Below are 15,409 nucleotides of genomic sequence, written 5' to 3' on the forward strand. Positions count from 1 at the left end.
CTTAGTCACCAATAATTTAAACTTCTGTCTTGTTACTTCACTAAGAAGCACAAGAGTCTCTCCTGTAGAAGTCAGATGTTAGCTTCCATGAAATACAATTATTTTTCAAATATGGTCTAGGACAGAACTCTTTTTGTATTATATAATTTGTAATCTCTTTCTGAGAAGAAAGTACCTTTCTTGATAACATACTTAAACAAATTTCTGATGAACTTTGACAGGGGTAAGACTTGTTTGGCAAACCCAATTATTTTCTCATAAAATAGCTACTTTTTATAAAAGATATGAATAAGTTTCTCATACTTTTCAGAGGACTACGAAGCTCGGGCTTCCCTTGTCATCATTAGCGCTGGACAAGGGCCTTGCGGAGAACTGCAGAGAACTGCAGAACCAGCCTTCAAGGAGGTGTTGGCCAACACTGGAACTGAGGAAAGCCATGTCAGTCCTGCCAACTAAAATCATGGTAGACCTGGGGGAGGGGCTAAGACCGTGGGAGGTGGGAGGAAGAGCCCAGAGGAAGGTGAGGAAGCATCAGTGGAGGAGAGGAGAGTTGGGGGTCAACAGCCCCTGTTCAGCAGATATTATGTTAGAGATGCACGTGGGCTGTTGAGCCAGTTGGTGGGTGGCAGCCTGTGACCATGGCAGACCTCAAAGGGCCCAGTGCCATCAACACTCATGGAACTAGAATCTCTGCTCTCGCTCTACTCCAACTCCATACACGGGACAAAGGGCTCCTTTCTCAAACTCAACTTTTGTCAGTCTTTCCTCCCCCCATGTTAGTACAGTAGTTTTCAAATTGCCCTCAAGGGCTCTAAAGGTTTCTCAGAGCTCCCCCAGGGCTTGGAGGGGAGGGGGAGAAGAAATGGGGGAGGGGGAAAGAGGACTTAGCTGCAAAGCTTTGCCTCCGTTCTTTGCTTCAGCCAGAGTGGTATGGCTAAGCACAGAGAAGAAGGAGTTCTCTGAAAGAATTCCTTTCAGAAGGAGTGCTCTGTTCTTATGAAAGAACTTCCTTGTCCAGGCCTTTGGGGAGAAAGCTGTGGCTCTGTGATCTGGGTGTGAAGGCTGGCATCTTGTCTCGAGAAAAGCAGTTTTTATTCTGCATTTGGAGAGAAGGGGAGACAGTTCAGCTAGCCAGGTTTCAAGAGGGCCAGCCTGGTCTTTAAGATGAGACTGTTCTCTGTGACTTTGAACCTCAAGCTTAAAAAAGTTGACTAAACTTACAAAATGCTTGGTAGGAGTGAATTTTTTTTTTTTTTTTTTTAAGGGAACTCGTTGTCAGAGTTTCATGCCTGAGTTGCTGTGTAGCAAAATAGAGCGGACAGAAGGGAATAAGGAGAGTGAGCCTTTAGAGCTCAGCCAAACTCCTGGGGAGGCATAGAGTTTCCTCCTCTCCAAACTGATCTCTTTGGCTGGGTAGTTCCTAGTTCCCATCTGGATTGCATATATTTGGGGTTCCATGTGGGATTCTTCCCCCCTCCCACACTTCTTTTAAATTGAAGTACAATTTATATGTGACAAGATGAACACATTTTTAATGTCTACCTCAATAATAGGTGCTTAAGTTTTTATAGTTGTATACACCCACATAATGTTATAGAATATTTTCATCATTTCAGAAAGTTCCCTCATATCCCTTCCCAGTCACTACAGCCTGCTCAACCAGTACTCTTCCAGTTTTTAAATTTTATATGAGTGGGCCATACTATAGATTTTCTTTTTTAAAATTTAAATTCAATTTAGTTAACATGTAGAATATTATTAGTTTCAGAGATAGAATTTAGTGACTCGTCAGTTGCATATAACACCCAATGCTCCTTATATCACGTGCCCTCCTTAATGCCCATCACCCAATTATCCCTTCCCCTTACTCACCTCCCATCCAGCAACTTTCAGTTTGTTCTCTATAGTTATGAGTCTCTTCCGGTTTGCCTTCCTCCGTGTTTTTACCTTATTTTATTTTCCTTCCCTTCCCCTTTGTTCATCTGTCTTGTTTCTTAAATTCCACATATGAGAGAAATCTCATACTATAGATATTCTTTTGTGTTTGGCTTCTTTAGCTCAGCAAAATGATTTTGACATTCACCCATGCTGTTGCTTTTATCAAATAGTTTACTCCTTTATTTCTGTATGGTATTCCATTATATGCATATGCCATGTTTGTTTATTCTACTGATGAGCACTTGGGTTATTTCTATTTTTGCTTATTTTGAATAAATCTACTATAAATAAGTCATTTCTCTTGAGTATATACCTAGGAGTGGAAATCCTGGGATATAAGGAAGGTGTATGTTTAACTTTATTAGAAACTGCCAAAAAGTTTCCAATGTCGTTTTACCATTTCAAACTCCAATCAACAATTCATGAAAGTTCTGGTTTCATCATCCACTTCAAAAATTGGTATTGTTATGTTAGTCTTTTTAATTTAAGACATTTCTGTGAGTATATAGTGTATCTCCCTGTGATTTTAATTGGCATCTCCTTGATGAGTAATAATTTTTAGCACCTTTTCATGTGCTTAGCAATCACTTGGATATTTCCTTTTTATATTTTAATTCCATTTAGTTAACATACAGTGTTATGTTAGTTTCCTTTGTATGATATAGTGATTCAACAGTTCCATACATCACCCAGTATGCATCATGACAAGTGCACTCCTTAATTCCCATCACCTATTTAAGTGATGTTTCTGGTAAACATCACTTTGTTCCCTATAATTTAGAGTCTTTTTCTTTATTTCTCTCTCTCTCCCTTTTTTCCCCCTTGCTCATTTGTTTTGTTTCTAAGTCCACATATGAATGAAATTATATGGCATTTGTCTTACTCTGACTAACCGATTTTGCATAGCACAATACTCTCTAGCTCCATTCATGTTGTTGCAAATGGAGAGATTTCATTCTTTTTTATGGGTGAATAATCTTCTATCATATATATACCACATCTTCTTTATCCATTCATCAATCAGTGGACACTGGGCTACTTCCAAATGCCTTTGAATTAGTGTTTTTGTATTCTTTGGGTAAATACCAAGTAGTACCAGTACTACTATGATTGTAGGGTAGTTCTATTTTTAACTTTTTGAGGCACCTCTGTATTGTATTCCAGAGTAGCTACCCCAGTTTGTGTTCCCACCAACAGCGCATGAGAGTTCCCCTTTCTCCACATCCTTGGTAACACCTGTTGTTTCCTGTGTTGGTAATTTTAGCCATTCTGACAGGTGTGAGGTGATATCTCATTGTAGTTTTGATTTGCATTTCCCTCATGGTAAGTGATGATGAACATATTTTCATGTGTCTATTGGCATCTGGATGTCTTCTTTGGAGAAATGTCAGTTCATGTCTTCTGCCCATTTTTTAATTGGATTATGTGTATTTTGAATGTTGAGCTGTATAAGTTCTTTATACATTTTGGATACTAACCCTTTATCAGATAATGTCATTTGCAAATATCTTCTCCCATTCTGTAGGGTGCCTTTTAGTTTTGTTGATTGTTTCCTTTGCTATACAGAAGCTTTTTATTTTTAGATAGTCCCAATAGTTTATTTTTGCTTTTGTTTCCCTTGCCTTAAGAGACATATCAAAAAAAAAAAAAGTTGCTACAGCTGATGTCAAAAGGTTTCTGCCTGTCCTCTCTTCCAGGATTTTTACAGCATTCTGTTTCACATTTAGGTCTTCCATCTATTTTGTATGTGGTGTAAGAATCATTTCGATATTTTCTTTCATGACGCCTCTCTTCAAGTCTTGCCTCCTCCTTTTTTTCTCTATGGAAAAGTTCTTTATGTATTTTGGATGTGAGTTCTTCATCACACATGTATATATTTATATTGTTAATTTTCTTCCAGTCTATAGCTTGTCTTTTTTACTTTCATAATGGATGTTTTTTGATGAGTAGACATTTTTAATTTTGATGAAGTCCACTTTTTTCATGGTTATTGCCTATGTCATGTTTAAAAAATATTCACTGACATTAAGGTTCAGTAATATATCTTCCTACATTTTCTTTTAGATATTTTATGATTTTAGCTTTTACATTTAAATGTATGATCCATCTCAAAGTTATTTTTGTATGGTGTGTGAGGGAGGTCAAATTTCCTTTGTTTTTCTTTATGGATAGCTAGTTGTTCCAATATCACTTATTGGGGGAAAAATCCATCTTTCTTTCACATTGAATTTTCTTGAGATCTTATGCAAATAAGTTGACTATGTAAACATGGGTTTATGCACATATTATTAAGGCCTTTTCCCTGTCAGGGTCTGGTAAGCCAAGAGAATGGGGAAGGACAGCAAATATCAGGTATCTTGCCAAGGAAATCTAGATCCAAAGAGTAAGAAATGTGGAAGGAAATGGTATATGGCTGTTAACTTTGTTCTATTGCCCCTAAGAACAATGTTCCTATTGTGTATATATGTCTGCTGTTGGTAAAGGCCCTAAATGCCAGCTGCTTGTAACCAGTTACATGAGCTTAAATTAAGAAGAGCTGTAGCCAAAATTGTGAGGCTCTCAGATTTCCGTCCCTCCCCCAATACCCTTAGGGGTTACTGTACTCACCTATTTTTCCTATCTCATCTATTAAAACTTACTCTTACAAAAGAATCTGCAAATCTTTCACAGAAAAGTATAGATGACTAACAAAAATCACCCATGAGTGTTGACATTTGGCTGAGATGAAGAAATGTAATGGTGAAGTTTTATGCATGCAATGAACAAATAAATTATAGGAAGTAGAGTGTTCATAGTACCTATCGATCACACCAGTTTGGTGTTCACCTACCTGTTGACATGTTAAAGCTGGTGTTGCCTTGCTTCAAAAACTTGTTCTAACTTTGTTAGACCCCAAGTGTTTCTTCTACCTCCATCCTTCCTCAAGGACCCATCTCTATCCATTCCAACAGTCTAAAGTTGGCAAAAGTTGCTCACAAGGAAGGAGGTAGGTTTATATTAYGGAAAAAAAAACAATGTTGGATTAAATAATTTTATAGAATAGTTGAAAACTTAATGAAAAATGTATCTAATTGTACCCAGGTGTTTATATTTACTTACATATTCTCTAGATTATAAACTTTATTTAAATATACACTTTAATGACTGGTAAGTGTCTGCACTAAATCTTCTTTAATGATTCTTTTAGCCTTGTGGAGGTGTAATTGACAAAATTATAATATATTTAAAGTGTACATCGCATTGTGGCTTTGATTTGTATTTCCCTGATGACGTGATATTGAGCATTTTTCACTTGTCTGGTAGCCATTTGTGTGTCTTCTTTGGATAAATGTCTGTTCATGTCTTCTACCTACTTCATGACTGGATCATTTGTCATCAAGGAAATACAAATCAAAACCACAAAGAGATACCACTTTACACAAGTCAGAATGGCTAAAATGAACAAGAACAGGAAACAACAAATTATTGGTGAGGATGTGGAGAAAGGAGAACCCTCTTACACTGTTAGTGGGAATGCAAGTTGGTGCAGCCACTCTGGAAAACAGTATGGAGATTCCTCAAGAAGTTAAAAAATAGAGCTATCCTATGACCCAGCAATTATACTACTAGGTATTTACTTCAAAGATACAGATGTAGTGAAAAGAAGGGGCACCTGCACCCCAATGTTCATATCAGCAATGTCCACAATAGCCAAACTGTGGAAGGAGCCAAGATGTCCATTGACAAATGAATGGATAGAGAAGATGTGGTCCATATATACAATGGACATCAGAAAGGATGAATACTTACCCTTTACATCAACGTGGTTGGAACTGGAGAGTATTAAGCTAAGTGAAATAAGTCAGTCAGAGGAAGACAGTTATATGGTTTCACTCATATATGAAATATAAGAAAGAGCACAGAGGATCATAAGGGAAGGGAAAGAAACTGAATGGGAAGAAATCAGAAAGGGAGACAAACCATGAGAGACTCTTAACTCTGGGAAACAAACTGAGGGTTGCTGAAGGGGAGATGAGTGGGGAGATGGGATAAACTGGTGGGTGGGCATTAAGGAGGGCATGTGATGTGAAGAGTACTGGGTGTTATATGCAACTGATGAATTATGGAACACTACATCTGAAACTCATGATGCATTGTATGTTGCCTAATTGAATTTAAATAAATAAAAAGTATATATCACTATGATTTGATGTATGTATACATTGTGAAAGAATTCTCACAGAGGTAATGAATACATCTATCTCTCCATCACCTCACATAGTTACCTTTGTGTGTATGACAAGTCTTAAGTTCTACTCTCTTAGCAAATTTCAATTATACAGTATAGAATGATCAACTATAGTTACCATGTTATTCATTAGATCCTCAGATCTTATTCATATTATAACTGAAAATTTATACCCTTTACCAGCCTTTCCCTATTTTTCCCAGTCCCAAATTCCAACAACCATCATTTAAAAAAAAAGATTTGCTTATTTCTTTTAGCGAGAGGAGAGACAGATCGAGCAGGGGTGGGGGGCAGAGGGAGAGGAAGAGAGAGAATCTCAAGCAGACTTGCCACTAATTATTGGGCTCAGGGCCTGGTCCTACAACCTTGAGATCATGACCTGAGCCTAAATCAAGAGCTGGATACTTAACCAACTGAGCCACCATCCTTTTGCTCTGTTTTTGCACATTAGACTTTTTGTTGTTGTTAGATTCCACATATAGGTGATACTCTGCAGTATCTGTTTTTCTCTGCTGGCTTATTTCATTTACCACAATGCCTTCCAAATTCAGCCATGTGCAGGGTTTTCTTCTTTTTTAAGGCAGAATAATATTCCTGTGTGTGTTCACATTTTCTTTGTTCATTCAGTTGTCAACCAGCACAGATTTTTTCCATACTTTGGCTATTGTGAGTATTATTGCAATGAACATGGGAACATAGGTATCTCTTCAAGATAGTGATTTGTTTTCTTTGGATATATATTTAGAAGTTGGATTGCAGAATGATACGGTGGTTCTATTTTTAATCTCCTGAGGAACCTCCTACTGTTTTCCATAGTGGCTGTGCCTTCCTACCAACTGATAGCTTACCTTCCTACCAACTGTACAGGGTTCCTTTTCTTCACATCCTAGACAGGATTTGTTATTGTTTCTCTTTTTTCTCTCAGCTTTATTGAGATATTATTGACATATAATATTGTGTAAGTTTAAGGTGTGATGATTTGACATATATACATATTTCAAATTGAGTATCACAGTAAGGTTAACACAACCAAAACCTCTCATAGTTACTTCTTTTTTATGGTGACAATTTTAAACATTTACTCTCAGCAACTTTCAAATATATTATTAACTATAGTCACCATGCTGTACATTACATTCCCAGAACTTACTAATCTCATAACTGGAATTTTATACCTTTTAACTACTCTCACCCATCCATCCACTCCTCCCCCCAGCAACCACTAATTCACTGTTTCTAATGAGTTCTATTTTTTTAAGTTTACACATATATTGTCTCTCTCTGTCTGACTTATTTCACTTAGTGAAATAATGCTCTTGAAATCCATCCATGTTGTCACAAATGGCAGGATTTCCTTCTTTTTTATGGCTTTTCTATTGTATATGTTGTCTTTAAAAATTTTTTAAAAATAAGCTCTATGACCAACATGGGGCTTGAACTCATGACCCCAAGATCAGGAGTCACATGCTCTACTGACTGAGCCAGCCAGGTACCTCTCTCTCTTTTTTTTTTTTTTTTTTTGGATAGTAGACATCTTAACAGGTGTGAGATGTTCTCATTGTAGTTTTGATTTGAATTTCTCTCATGATTTGTGATCTTGAGTACCTTTTTGAGTACCTGTCAGCTATTTCTATGTCTTCTTTGGTCATTTGCCCTTTTTTGCTATTAAGTTGTATGAGTTCCTTGTGTATTTTGGTTATTAGCTGCTTACTGGATATGTGGTTTGCAAATATTTTCTCTCATTCTACAGGTTACCTTTTCATTTTGATAATGGTTTTGTTCGCTGTGCAGAAGCTTTTTAATCTGGTGCAGTCTTACTTGTTTATTTTTGCTTTTTTAACCTTTGTTTTTGGTGTGAAATCTAAAAAAATCATCACTCAGACCAATGTCAAGGAGTTTACCCACTGTGTTTTCTTCTGGAAGTTTTATAGCTTCACGTCTTATATTCAAGACTTTAACACATTTTGATTTGATTTTCACATATGGTAAGAGATAGGGATCCAATTTCATTCTTTTGCATGTGGCTCTCCAGTTTTTCCAACACCATTTATTGAAGAGAATATTTTTTCCCATTGTATATTTTGGATCCTTTGTCAAAAATTAATTGACCATATACATCTGAAACTAATATTATACTGTATGTTAAATAACTAGGATTAATAAAAAATTAAAAAACAAATTGAGCATATTTGTATGGGTTTATTTCTGAGCTCTCTATTCTGTTCCATTGATTTGTGTGTCTGTTTTTATGCCAATCCCATACTGTTTTGATTATTAGCCTTGCAATATAGTCTTTAATTAGGAAATATGATGCCTCCAGCTTTGTTCTTCTTTTTCAAGATTGCTTTGGCAATTTGGGGTCTTTTGTGGTTCCATACAAATTTTAGGATTAAAAAAATTCTGTGAAAAATGCCATTGGAATATTGACAGGGGTTGCATTGAATCTGTGGATTACTTTGGATAGCATGGGCATTTTAACAATATTAATTCTTCCAGTCCATCAAAATAAGATATCTTTCCATTTGTGTCTTCCTCAATTTCTTTCATCAATGTTTTATACATTTCAGGGTGCAGCTCTTTCACTTCCTTGGTTAAATCATTACCTGAGTATTTTATTCTGTGTGATATTATTGTAAATGAGATTGTTTCCTTAAATTCTCTGAGAGTTCATTGGTAGTGTATAGAAATGCAACTGATTTTTGTATATTGATGCTAAATCCGGCAACTTTTCTGAATTTATTAATTGTAACACATTTTTTGATGGGGTTTTAAGAATTTTCCCTATATATCCTATCATCTGCTCATTCTCAAAGAGAGACAATTTTACTTCTTCCATTCCAATTTGGAGGCCTTCTGCCCACCACCCCGCTAATTTCTTTGGTTAGGACTTCCAAGATTATATTGAATAAAAATTGGTGAGAGTACATACCCTTGTCTTATTCCTGATCTTAGAGGGAAAGCTTTCAGCTTTTCACCACTAAGTATGATGTTAAAGGATTATCATTAATTGAGCTGATAGTAATTCCTTTAAAAACTAGAAGGTACAGGGGCACCTGGGTGGCTCAGTCAGTTAAGCGTCTGCCTTTGGCTCAGGTCATGATCCTGGAGTCCCAGGATCAAGTCTGAGGATCATCAGGCTCCCTGGTCAGCAAGGGAGTCTGCTTCTCCCTTTCTCTCTGCTCCTCCCCCTGCTCTCTCTTGCTCAATCACTCTTTCAAATAAATAAATATTTTTTTTAAAAAGTAGAAGGTACATATGAAAGCATTCTTTAGCCAACCACATCCTAATTATTGGATTCATGGGATTCTAGCTTCTTGGAGTTTCCTTGACATCCCTGTCTTCTCTGTCCATGGAAAATTCTTGAAACTGCAAGAAAAATCATTCCATTGCAAAAGGTAACAAAAATTCTAGCCAAGACAAGGCAAAGGAAAAAAAAAAAAAACCTCTGGCCACAGAGGGCTTTGGCTTTCCATTGGGGTGATTGCCAGTAATGAGCAGAGAGTGAAGCCCCCAAGGAGATCCCCTGTAGAGAGCTAGATGGAGTCACTATGGTCAAGCAGGGACCTGTGTCAAGCAATGACTCAGGCAGCTAAGGGCATTGCAGCTAACACCAGATATCTCTGAGACCAGCATCAGCTGATGATACTCTCAGAACTGATAACCAGCAGAAACAGAGGAGGTCTGCAAAGGCCCAAGACTGATTAAGTCCCTTTAAAAAAATAAAAAGAGAGGATTTTTACAAGTCAGACTCCTCAGACACTGATCCCTCTGTGTCTGACCACTTCAGAAAGGGAGATGCTGCCAAAGGCTCTGCCTGATCAATCTCTGAAAAGAACAAAGATCTTTCACGGCCTGAACGTAAGAAGCAGTAAGGGCCAAGACCTGATCCGTACGGGACTGAGGTCTTATTACCTCAACTGCATGTTCACAGACTGACTGCGTTTGATTTGTTAACCTCCTACCCTCTGTTCTATCTTGTTTGTTGTGTGACTTGTCTTGTGCTTTGCTTTGTGCGACATGTAGGAAGCCAAGTTAAACACGTAGTGAAATGTCCCTGAGTTTAGAATCCTGACCTGCTTAATCATTCTGTCAACTTTGCTTCATGACTAAATAAAGGAGACATTGTGGAGAGACACAACTCATGTGTGTGCCTTCATAGCATGTTCATGATGTTCCCAAAAGGTGAGTTCTGAACTTCATGAGCTAGAGGTGCGTACCTTGCGGTGGTTAGGCATGGAGACGCACTAGGGGTAGGGAAGGCTGGGATGGGGATATAAGGTGGTTTTTAACCCACAGCTGCTTTAATGGTCCCTGACTTGCCTAACTTTGAGGAGATTTATCCATGTATACTGAGACTGAAGGTGGGACTAATGTACTTAAAGCCAATAAGTCTGGGTGCCATGCTGGCCCCAGGACACCCCTCTTGGTGCCAGGACACTAGGTGAGGTTGGGAACATAGTTTGGAGGGTTGTAGAAACAACCAGGTTGTCATCCTTCAAGAATAAATCTTTCAGGAACCTACAGTTTTTCTCAATTCTAAAGTGAGTGTAACAGCAATCATTCGCCTCCTACTCTACCTGATAAAGTAACTGGTGTTCTCAGCAACCCTGGTGGCTTTTGGGTAGTCTCCAAAACAATGCAGAAAAGCTTGTATGACCTTAGGGATCATTCAGACTTTAGCTCAGTAGCCTGGTCTATGAGTTGGGTTGCACGTTTACTCGGAGTGGAGAGGGAAGTGAATTGTAGGGTCTACCCACTGAGAATGCTTGTAAAACAAACTGGCAATACTGGAGTTGGCTCAGTTAATTTATATGACTAATAATAAATGCCAGGGTGGAGTAATATTAAGCAATCAGTGTTGCTGCACCTCTCCCTAGGGAGAAAATTCTGCCCCTGCCCAAACACAAACTGGGATCACAGGCATCTCCCAACATGACTTTGTGTCAGTTTACACCCTGGGAAAAATCGACTCATGCATAAGCATAGGGCCATGCTCTCAAAGGATTCTTGGGAAATGGTAATTTATGAGTTTTAGCTTTGTGGATTGTATTGCTGGGTTCAACTTAGCAGTACTTCCCAACATATGATCTGAATCCCCTGGGATGCTTTCTGAGCTCTATCCCATATTTATTAAATTCACATCCCATGGGGGTGAGTCTTAGAAACTGCATTTTAAAGAAGCTCCCTAGATGATTCTTGCACTACTAAATTTAGAGGCTTAGCAACTTATAATGTTGGAGTCCTGAGTTTATGGATAAATTAGGGAGGTGCAATTGGAAGTCTGGAAGAGCAGTTCGTTGCTAGAAGGCAGCCATTTTTACAAAGAGAAAACAAATGAAAACAGCCCAAGGAAAGTTAAAGCAAATGCTGGTAACACGTGGTATTTACTTCAATTACATGCATGGGTTCTGTGTTTGTGTTGTGGAACATCCAATGCGGACCATGTAATGGGCTGGTACTTAAAAGTGTTTGTCTTAGCTCAGTGACCACACCCCCTGTTGTAGCTGAGGATTCTGTGCCTGGGCAGGTGGAGCTCTTTAATCAGAAGGGGACAGATGGTAAGTATAACACTACAACATCATCTATTGAAAACCAAGCTGATCAATATTTCTACACAACCTGTGGAGTCCCTTTGCTTTCTGTGTCATTTCCATTTGTTTTTGTGCCCTATAGATAACCAATGTGTGGCTGGACCAGCCTTGTGCTTGGTTTTCTTTTTCTTTTTTCTTTTCTTTTTTTTCAGCCTGTGGTTTTTATTATGATTGCAAGACACCTTCAGCAACAGTATATTTTGAACGGGGGGGAGTATACTATTTACATGTCCTGGAAATTACACGATGCACGTGGGGCCACACAGCGAAGTCACAGGTAGAGAGGTAGGAGAGGGAGCCTGAGAGAGTGCAAGCATGTGCCTGCGGATCTGCTTTTATTAAGGTCGAGGGTGAGGTTTTACAGAGTCATTCTTTATTAGTGAATTTAAAACATAAGAGCAGGAATTTAAAGTGTGGTAAGAGAAAAAAATAAATAGCCCAAACGCTCAGTTGTTGAAACCGACCAAGATCTCTAAAACAGAGGAGCCTTGGTGTGGGTGAGAGGGGGAGGAGTGGCCTGGCTCTTTATCTACTCCTGTGGCTGGCAATGAGTTTATTCAAGATAGCCATCTCTGAAGTGGATGCTTCTTTGAAGTAGATGTCCCGGCAATCAAAGCTTCTGTCATGCATTTGCACTACAGAAAAGAAAAACCTACCTTGGGCTTAAATTACACCATTTTAACCTTTCCTGTGTTCCTTTTCCCTTCCACGGAACCAGCCACCCTGGGAAGGAAGGGAAGGCAGAGTTAAACTTTAAAACTCTTATGTCACATTCATGGATAATTTGGAAATACTCTATTTATATAACCTTCTAAAGACTGAAATAGAATATTAGTAATATAAAACTTACATTAAACTGAATAAATGAGGTCTTGGCATTATACTTTGGAAACACTAGAAAACTCTAACCTCAAGGCTCAGTGTATAGAAATCCAGGGGCAATATTGCTCAAATATACTGCAGTTCTGATTTCGTAAGTCTCTCAAATTCACCCTTCCTTGCTGTTTCACAGGTGCCACTTCAACAAAGCTTTCATCACACTCTTACCAGATTATTGCTGACACTTCCTGATTGGATCCCACCCTTCCAGCTCCTCCAGAAAACCAAACTCTTTCTCAAATACTTAAAAAAAAAAATTGTTGCTGCACAACTTGGGAACTTCCCGTGGTTTACCCAATCACTTTGCCAATAGGTTGGAACTCCTTCTGGAGTCCATCTGCATATTTGCGTCTCTCTAATGATAAAATACAATTTCACAGATGGGAGAATGGTAAGGGTCACATTTTTCTTTTCTTTCCCCGCTTTCCTTTTCTTTCTACAGATACCTGGGCTTATATTTTTCAGATAAGTTGAGAAATATTTTCTTGTATTTTCAGACAGAAAATGGCTGTGCTCCAGAGAGACAAGCAGCTTCCTGCCAAGAAAAACAGGGCATCCCTGCCAATGGTGGGTAGCCAGAACCTTGGCAATCTCTGTTATGGGCAACAACTGTGGACAAGCCAGGGACCAGGCCAGAATTGAGAAACCTGTGAAACAACTAAAGAGGGGTTTATAGTTGCAAACAGAATCATTATTTGGCTCTGGTTATTTTCTTTAATGTCTGGGTTTAAATATAATTCACACAACCTAGACTTTCTGTCTTGAAAGCATTTTCTATTTTTACCCTGCAATATTCTAAAAAGGATTTGAATCAGCATGCCTAGGTACTTCAAACACAGCAACAAAATGAACTTGTACCGTATGTAATTGGGGAAATCTGGAATGGAGGAGAGAAGGAAAATAAAAGTAAGAAGAAAAAAAATTGAAACCAAGGTATCGTTTTTACACTAAATGGTGGCTTTTCTAAGGTAGGGCTAGTTGTCAGAGGCAAGCTACAGATTTGGATTTTAAGGTCCTTGAAGCCAAAGCAGAGAGGGAAAACAAGATTAGTTAAACAATTCATGCAGAAGAGAAAATAAAAACAAACCAGTTTCTTTTGATTAGCACATCTATTCCCTGATGGCAAGGCCTGATGGACATTTCTTCCAAAGTCCTACAAGAGGAGAGATGGAAAGCAGTGACAGAGCTGCCTTCAACATATCACTATGGCACATGCAAGTTCCACAAGACTTAGAAATTCTGTTTCTTTTATATTGGCTGAAGGGCAGTTCAGCAAAATCAATTTTGAGTAAAAAAATGATCAACATGAAAATCCCTTAAGCTCACTTAATTCAAAGTTAAAATCTAAAGTATCCAGAACACTAGATTCATTGGATCTCCTTTAAACATTCTTCCATAATCATTTTTCACAAATGGGCAGCCTTGACAATCAGCTGGGCTTCAGATTCTCTGCTTTGCTGGCCAAGGGCTGGTCCAGATGTTTCGACAGTTTGCTCAGTCACTCATCTAATCTGTTCTTATAAATGAGTTGCTTGGCAGTCTGTATGCCTGTTCTGAATTTAAGCTGAAGGCCTTGTAGTTTGATCTAAGCTGGTACAGATATGAAGATATTTGGTTACACAATTCCAGGGGCATTCTTTGCACTATATTCTAAAGTGGAGCTCTAGTCTGTGGGATGTTTTTACTAAGGACAGTTTCCTATTTTTCAGTAAAAATGTACATAGTGGGCAAGAAGGCTTTTATGAGATGGCTTTAAAGTCATTCATGTTTTCAAATAAAAAAATAAAATCTTTAAAAAAAAAGTCATTCGTGTTTTCAAGGGAGAAGTCACTGAGGTAGAAAGCATAGTGGTTAATACAATGGGCTTTGGAGTCAGAGATGGCTGGGCTCAAGAATCTGTCTGGTTCTGTAACCCTGGGCATGTGACTTTGCCCTTTTGAGCACCAGTTTAATTGTCTATGAAATATAAATAATCATAACCACCTCACAGGGCTGTGAAGGTTCAATAGAGAATGTGTGTGGAGCATTTCACCCTGTGTCTGGCATGTAGTGTCCCATAAATGGAAGCTAGTTATATTTTCATTTCCAGATAGCCTAGCAAGCATCCTTACATTTTGCATCCTCAACTGCATCTTTGAAGGATCTAGAAATATACAGAGAGATAAAGAAAATAAAACATATTAGAATAATGCATTTGGGTTTTGGATTAATTTTTTATATTTGAGATTGGTGAGATTAAAAAGCCTCATCATGGGACGCCTGGGTGGCTCAGTTGGTTAAGCAGCTGCCTTCGGCTCAGGTCATGATCCCAGCGACCTGGGATCGAGTCCCACATCGGGCTCCTTGCTCGGCGGGGAGCCTGCTTGTCCCTCTGCCTCTGCCTGCCATTCTGTCTGCCTGTGCTCGTTCTCTCTCCCTCTCTCTCTCTGACAAATAAATAAAATCTTTAAAAAAAAATAAATAAAAAAAATAAAAAGCCTCATCATTATCATTAACCATATCAGGCTGAGTACCTAAGTATTTTTTTTCTTTCTTTTTCTGATATAATGTGTGGTCCTTAGTGGAGCGATTGGGTAGGTAATGATGGATGGTCTCTTGGTTGCAGGGTCTATCTACCTCCGATGACCCCCTTCATTTTCTGTTTCTTCTCTTTCTGTGTCCTATGTCTTGGTCCTCTCATTTCCCAACTTGGAAAGATGGGTGTCACTCTTCACTCTTTGCCCACACTCAGCCCCCTCTTGAAGTGATCACCATCTACTGTCGGTTACAATGG

The sequence above is a fragment of the Lontra canadensis genome, unplaced genomic scaffold (assembly GCF_010015895.1).
Source record: "Lontra canadensis isolate GAN:19392208 unplaced genomic scaffold, GSC_riverotter_1.0 scaffold38, whole genome shotgun sequence".
NCBI lineage: Eukaryota > Metazoa > Chordata > Mammalia > Carnivora > Mustelidae > Lontra > Lontra canadensis.